Below are 6,042 nucleotides of genomic sequence, written 5' to 3'. Positions count from 1 at the left end.
AAGAAAGACTGAGAGAGAGGGGGAGGGAGGGAGGGATGAGGAGGGAGGGGAGGGAAGGGGGAGGGGAGGGTGAGGGGGTGGGGGAGAAGACGTGAGGAAGATGAGTCTCGCCTCGGGGAGAAGATGCGCCCACTTGCTCACCTTCCTGACCTCTCCCCCCCACCCACCTCCCCCATCACCCCCCCACCTACCTACCTTACCTGGCAGCCTCCCTCACCTTGCCTCACCTGACTCTCTCTCTCTCTCTCTCTCTCTCTCTCTCTCTCTCTCTCTCACTAAAACACTTCATATTGCAATTATTCTCTCTCTCTCTCTCTCTCTCTCTCTCTGTTTCATTTCATTCCTCTTTGTTTTACCTGGTTCGTAAGACCTGATGAGAAGCTACTTATCCTTCTCTCTCTCTCTCTCTCTCTGTTACATCCCTCTGTTTTTTACCTGGTTCGTAAGACCTTATGGGAAGCTACTTATCCTTCTCTCTCTCTCTCTCTCTCTCGCTCTCTCCTACCTGCCTTTCTCTTTTCCTCCCTCCCTTTCTCCTTTCCTTCCTTCTCTTCCCTCCATCCCTTCCTCCTTCCCTCCTCTCTCATCCTTCCTACCTCTTTCCATCCCCCTAATATTCCCTCCCTTTCTCCTTTTCTCTCCATTACCTTTTCTCCCTCTCTTTCTCTTACCCCATTTCTCTCTCTCTCTCTCTCTCTCTCTCTCCCACCATCCCCCTCTCCTTCTTCCTCCCTGCCGTTCTCTTTTCTCCCTTTCTCCTTGTCTCTCCAGCACATTCCCTCCCTCCCTCTATCCCTCCCTCCCTCTATCCCTTCCTCCCTCCCTCCCTCTCTTGCATACATTACCACTCGTTCCATCCTCCTCTCTCCAGATCTTACGCTTTGCTTTTGTTCTCTCTCTCTCTCTCTCTCTCTCTCTCTCTCTCTCAACTATTACTCTTTTCTACCAATCCCATAAAATTCTCTCTCTCTCTCTCTCTCTCTCTCTCTCTCTCTCTCTCTCTCTCTCTCTCTCTTCTTTTAGTACTCTTTTCTACCATTCCTATAAAATTCTCTTTCTCTCTCTCTCTCTCTCTCTCTCTCTCTCTCTCTCTCTCTCTCTCCTTTTAGTACTCTTCTCTACCATTCCTATAAAATTCTCTCTCTCTCTCTCTCCTCTTAGTACTCTTCTCTACCATTCCTATAAAATTCTCTCTCTCTCTCTCTAGTACTCTTTTCTACCATTCCTATAAAATTTCCTTCAGTCAGGGTGTTGCTTCTCCTTCGCTTCCTGTACGGCTGATTAATTAAGGACGGGAAGGACTGTAATCCCTGTAACTCCTTCCTTCCTTCCGTTCTTCCCTCCCTTCCTTCCTTCCTTCCTCCCTCCTTCCTTCCTTTCCTTTCCTTCCTACCCTCCTTCCTTCCTCCCTTCCTTCCCTCCTTCCTTCTTTCTTTCTTTCCTTCCTTCCTACCCTTCCTTCCCTCCTTCCTTCTTTCTTTCTTTCCTTCCTTCCTTCCTTCGTCTGTTTCGTCCTTCCCCTCTTCCAGTGCTTCCTTCCTTCCTTTCCTTCCCTCCCTCCTTCTTTCTTTCCTTCCTTCCTCATTCCTTCCCTTCTTTCAGTGCTTCCTTCAATTAATTCCTTTATACAATCTCTCGTTCATTTCTTTATCCTCTCTCTCTCTCTGGCCTACCTCAGTTATCCTCTCTTCTATAGTTCTTATGTACAGTACTCTCTCTCTCTCTCTCTCTCTCTCTCTCTCCGATGTGCCACGGAGGGACAGGAGGGTAAGGAGAGAGCCGCTTATCTCTCCCTCACACACACACACACACACACACACACACACACACACACACACACACACACACACACACATCCGGGACCACACGACCCCATTCCTCCCCCTCCCCCCATCTCTCTCTCTCTCTCTCCGTCAAGAATTTCATCTCGTTTTCCTTTCTATAAACCAAACTACAAGACACAAGGTAAAATCATCCTAATTTCCTTTGTGCATAAGGCCCTAAATATCTACAAGCTTATTTAAGAAGTGAATAAATAGCACAGGGACAGGGGTTACGTACCCGCCCGTGTCTGTCTGTGTACTGGATTTAAAAAAAAAAAAAAAAAAAAATTGTTATAGATTTTCAGAAACTTTTGGATAGATGGGAGGTGGGTCAAAAAAAAAATTTGATTAAATTTTGAAGGGGACACGTAACCAGTTGCAAAAATTAATTATAAATAGTGTTGCTGGTGGGGGTATGCATTCTCTGAGATTATCAAACAGGGCAGAAAAAGACCGTAGACTTAACTGCCTAGGTGAGATGCAATAATTATACATATGATAGTGTTCCTGGAGAGGGTATGCATTCTCTGAGAGCAAGGGGGTATGCGTTCTCTGAGATTATCAAACTGGGCAGAATAAGACCGTAGAATTAACCGACTCTGATTAAATATTATGGTGGACAAGTAACCAGATGCATAGTGTTGCTGGTGGGGGTATGCATTCTCTGGGATTAGGTAACAGGGCAGAAAAAGACCGCAGATTTAACTTTGATTAAAATTTGAGGTGTACACGTAACCAGATACAAAAATTAATCATAAATGGTGTTGTTGGCGGGGGTATGCATTCTCTTAGATTATCAAACAGGGCAGAAAAAGACCGTAGAATTAATTGACTAGGTGAGGCCGTAAAAGTAGTCGTCAGATAGGAAATATAAATCACAACATCAAATCACGTCTTTTATGGTCACTGAGGAGGTATACGTTGTCTGAGAATGTGTAACGGGGCAGAATAAGTCCGTAGATTTAACTATGTGAGACCGTAAAAGTATTCGTCTGGTAAGAAGGGGTCTATTTATCTATCTATAGCCAGACGCCTTAATACCGTAAGGGGTGACCACAAAGAAATCGCCTCCATGTCGCCCTGTCCCCTGCCATGTCACTGCCCTCCCCACAACTTGCACCCCCTTCTCTTGTATACCTCTCTACTCCATCCCTCCCCATCTCATCCTCGGGCTCCCCCTCCCATGTCACCCTGTCCCCTGCCATTTCGCTGCCCTCCCCCTAACTCATCCCCTTCACGCATATACCTCTCCATCCCATGCATTTATCTCAGTAGTGTCTGCTATAAAGATGTTTCCAAAATATTTCGTTATTATTATTATTATTATTATTATTAACCCATCACTACCAGAGCGTCTTTATTATTATTATTATTATTATTATTATTATTATTATTATTACTATTATTATTATTATTATTGTTGTTATTATTATTATTATTATTATTATTATTATTATTATTATTATCAGTAGTAGTAGTAGCATTAATAGTAGTAGTAGGGGTACTACTACTACTACAACTACTACTACTACTACGGTACTACTATTACTACTACTACTACTACTATTACTATCACTATTATTATCATTATTACTATTATTATTATTATTATTATTATTATTATTATTCGTTCATTTTCAGTTGGTGGAGATTTTCGTCCTTTTGCAGAAAAAATAAAACATTACTCCCGCCCTGCATCCTTCCCATAGCACTTCTTCGTGACTAGCATCATATTCTAGTGTTAATCTTTTGCTACAAATAAGCAAGGAAGATAGAAAGATGGCATTTTTTTTTTTCGCCTGGTTAAAGTGACCATATGGTGAGACTGGATGAGAGACTAACTAGGAGAGTATGTGAGTGAGGTGGATTGGGGAGGGAAAGGAGGATGCCGAGGATCTGATGGAGGGACGGGGTGAAGTATATGAGAGAGGGGGATGTGAGCTGGAGACAGGGCAGCCTGATAGACGAGGAAAGGGTGACATGGAGGTGATTTGTTTGTGGCCGACCCTTCTGGGATTAAGGCGTCTTGCCATAGATGTTCAGGTATACATACACCGATAGACAGATACACAGATAGTGAAACTGATAGGAAAACAGATATACATAGATAGGCCTATATATATAAACAGATACAGTGATAGAAATATACATAGACCTGGGTATATAAGCCGGTATATATATATATAAAGGCCTACATATGTTGGTTTAATTAAGCAAGGATTACTATTCGAGGAGTGGTTAGTTACAAGAAAATTATGTGTATGGGTAGTGAATGATATAGTGGTTCATTATTAACAAACTAATTACGATTATTCACTAATTCCGTACTACCATCACCACCATCAACACCACCACTGACACAATTACCAGCAAACCTGTGAGTGGCTTTTGTTAGGAGTATAGTGAGTGTTTCTCTTCGTCGACTTTAATAATCACCAAGCCATTCCTTTTCCATTTACATCACACAGGTGAGTCTGAGGCAATCACCAACACCTGTGACGCTATTCCAGGTACACACACCTTCCACGAAGACACTCAGCACCACACACCACATTATCACCAGTAATTATCACCCAGGCCTTCACGGTAAATGATAACCACATGTCTTTAAGCAACCATCATATGTTTTGGGGACCTGTTGAATTCCTCGGACAAATAGATAAACAGATAGATAGACAGATACATACACATATAGATAGACAGATAGATACATAGATAGACAGATTGACTGATTGATAGATAGAGATACATAGATAGATAACAGGCCTTCACAGTAAATGATACATCCACATATATATTTTACAAGTCTATTCCAAGCATCAGATAAATACTGGGATGTTGAAATTCTCCAATAAACAGACAGATAGATAGATAGATAGATAGATAGATAGATAGACAGACAGATAAACAGATAGATAGATAAATAAATAGGCCTTCACAGTAAATGATAACTCCACAGAAATATTGGATACTTTTTCTTTCAACCATCGCATATTCTGGGTCCGCTAAATTCCTTGTATAAATTAAATAAAAAAAAAAAAAATAATAATAATAATAATTGTGGTGTAAACTGGAGAGGCTAATTGTTTGAGTTACACAGATATCTATCTATCTATCTATTGCCAGACGCCTCAATCCCGTTTGGGGTGGCCACAAACAAATCGCCTCCAAGTCGCCCTGTCCCCCGCCATTTCACTGCCCTGCTTCCAACTCACACACCCCTCTCTCATATACCTCTCCACCCCATCCCTCCATCTCATCCTCGGCCTCCCCCTCCCTCTTCCCTCCTCCACCTCACTCACATACACTCTCTTCGTCAGTCTTTCACCCTCCATCCTCTCCACATGGCCAAACCACCTCAGTGTGTTCCTCATAACGCTTCCTATCACATCCACATCCACACCACAACGCTCCTTTATATCCTCATTCGTCAGCCTGTCTCTCCATGTGACTCCACAGGCTCCTCTTAAATAACTCATTTCCACTGCTCTCACTCTTGACTTGTGTCCTTCCAACAACGTCCAAACTTCACTTCAATACGTTCGAGTTGGTATCACAATACTGTCATGTAGTAACTTTTTCACTTCCCTGTTTCTTATCACTGCTTTCAAAGAACCAGCAACCTTTCTTCCCTGCTGTACCCTTTCAAGCACTTCACCCTCTAAACCTCCATCCTTACTCATCACACTACCCAAGTACTTAAACGTACTCACATTTTCCAATTCCTCACCATCCAACCTCGCTGTACATTCACTGACTTCACCTCTCTCAAAGACCATCACTTTACTCTTCCCTACATTCACCTTTAGATTCCGTTTCTTACACATTCTCCCAAACTCATCCACCAAGCCTTGCAGCTCCCCTTCGTCTTCACTCAACAATACAGTATCATCTGCAAACAACAGTACAGGGAGTTTCCAAACACTATCCTCTATCACCAGGGCCACTACAACATCCACTACCCTACCTTGTACCTCTTTTATTACCCCATCCATGTACAGATTGAACAACCATGGAGACATGACATCCCTGTTTCAACCCAACCTTCAAAGAGAAAAATTCACTTAGTTCACCATCCACACGCACTGCAGCCTTCGCACCATCGTACATACTCTTCACAGCATTCAACAACTTCCCATCTACTCCATATATTCTTAACACTTTCCACAATCCTTGTCTATCCACCCTGTCATATGCTTTCTCCAAATCCATGAAAGCC

Source organism: Coenobita brevimanus, chromosome 4 (assembly GCF_032717465.1).
Source record: "Coenobita brevimanus isolate Jiangsu-jjx chromosome 4, ASM3271746v2, whole genome shotgun sequence".
NCBI classification, from domain to species: Eukaryota; Metazoa; Arthropoda; class Malacostraca; order Decapoda; family Coenobitidae; genus Coenobita; species Coenobita brevimanus.
The sequence above is the reverse complement of the archived record's forward strand: the minus strand, read 5'-3'. Positions refer to the sequence as shown.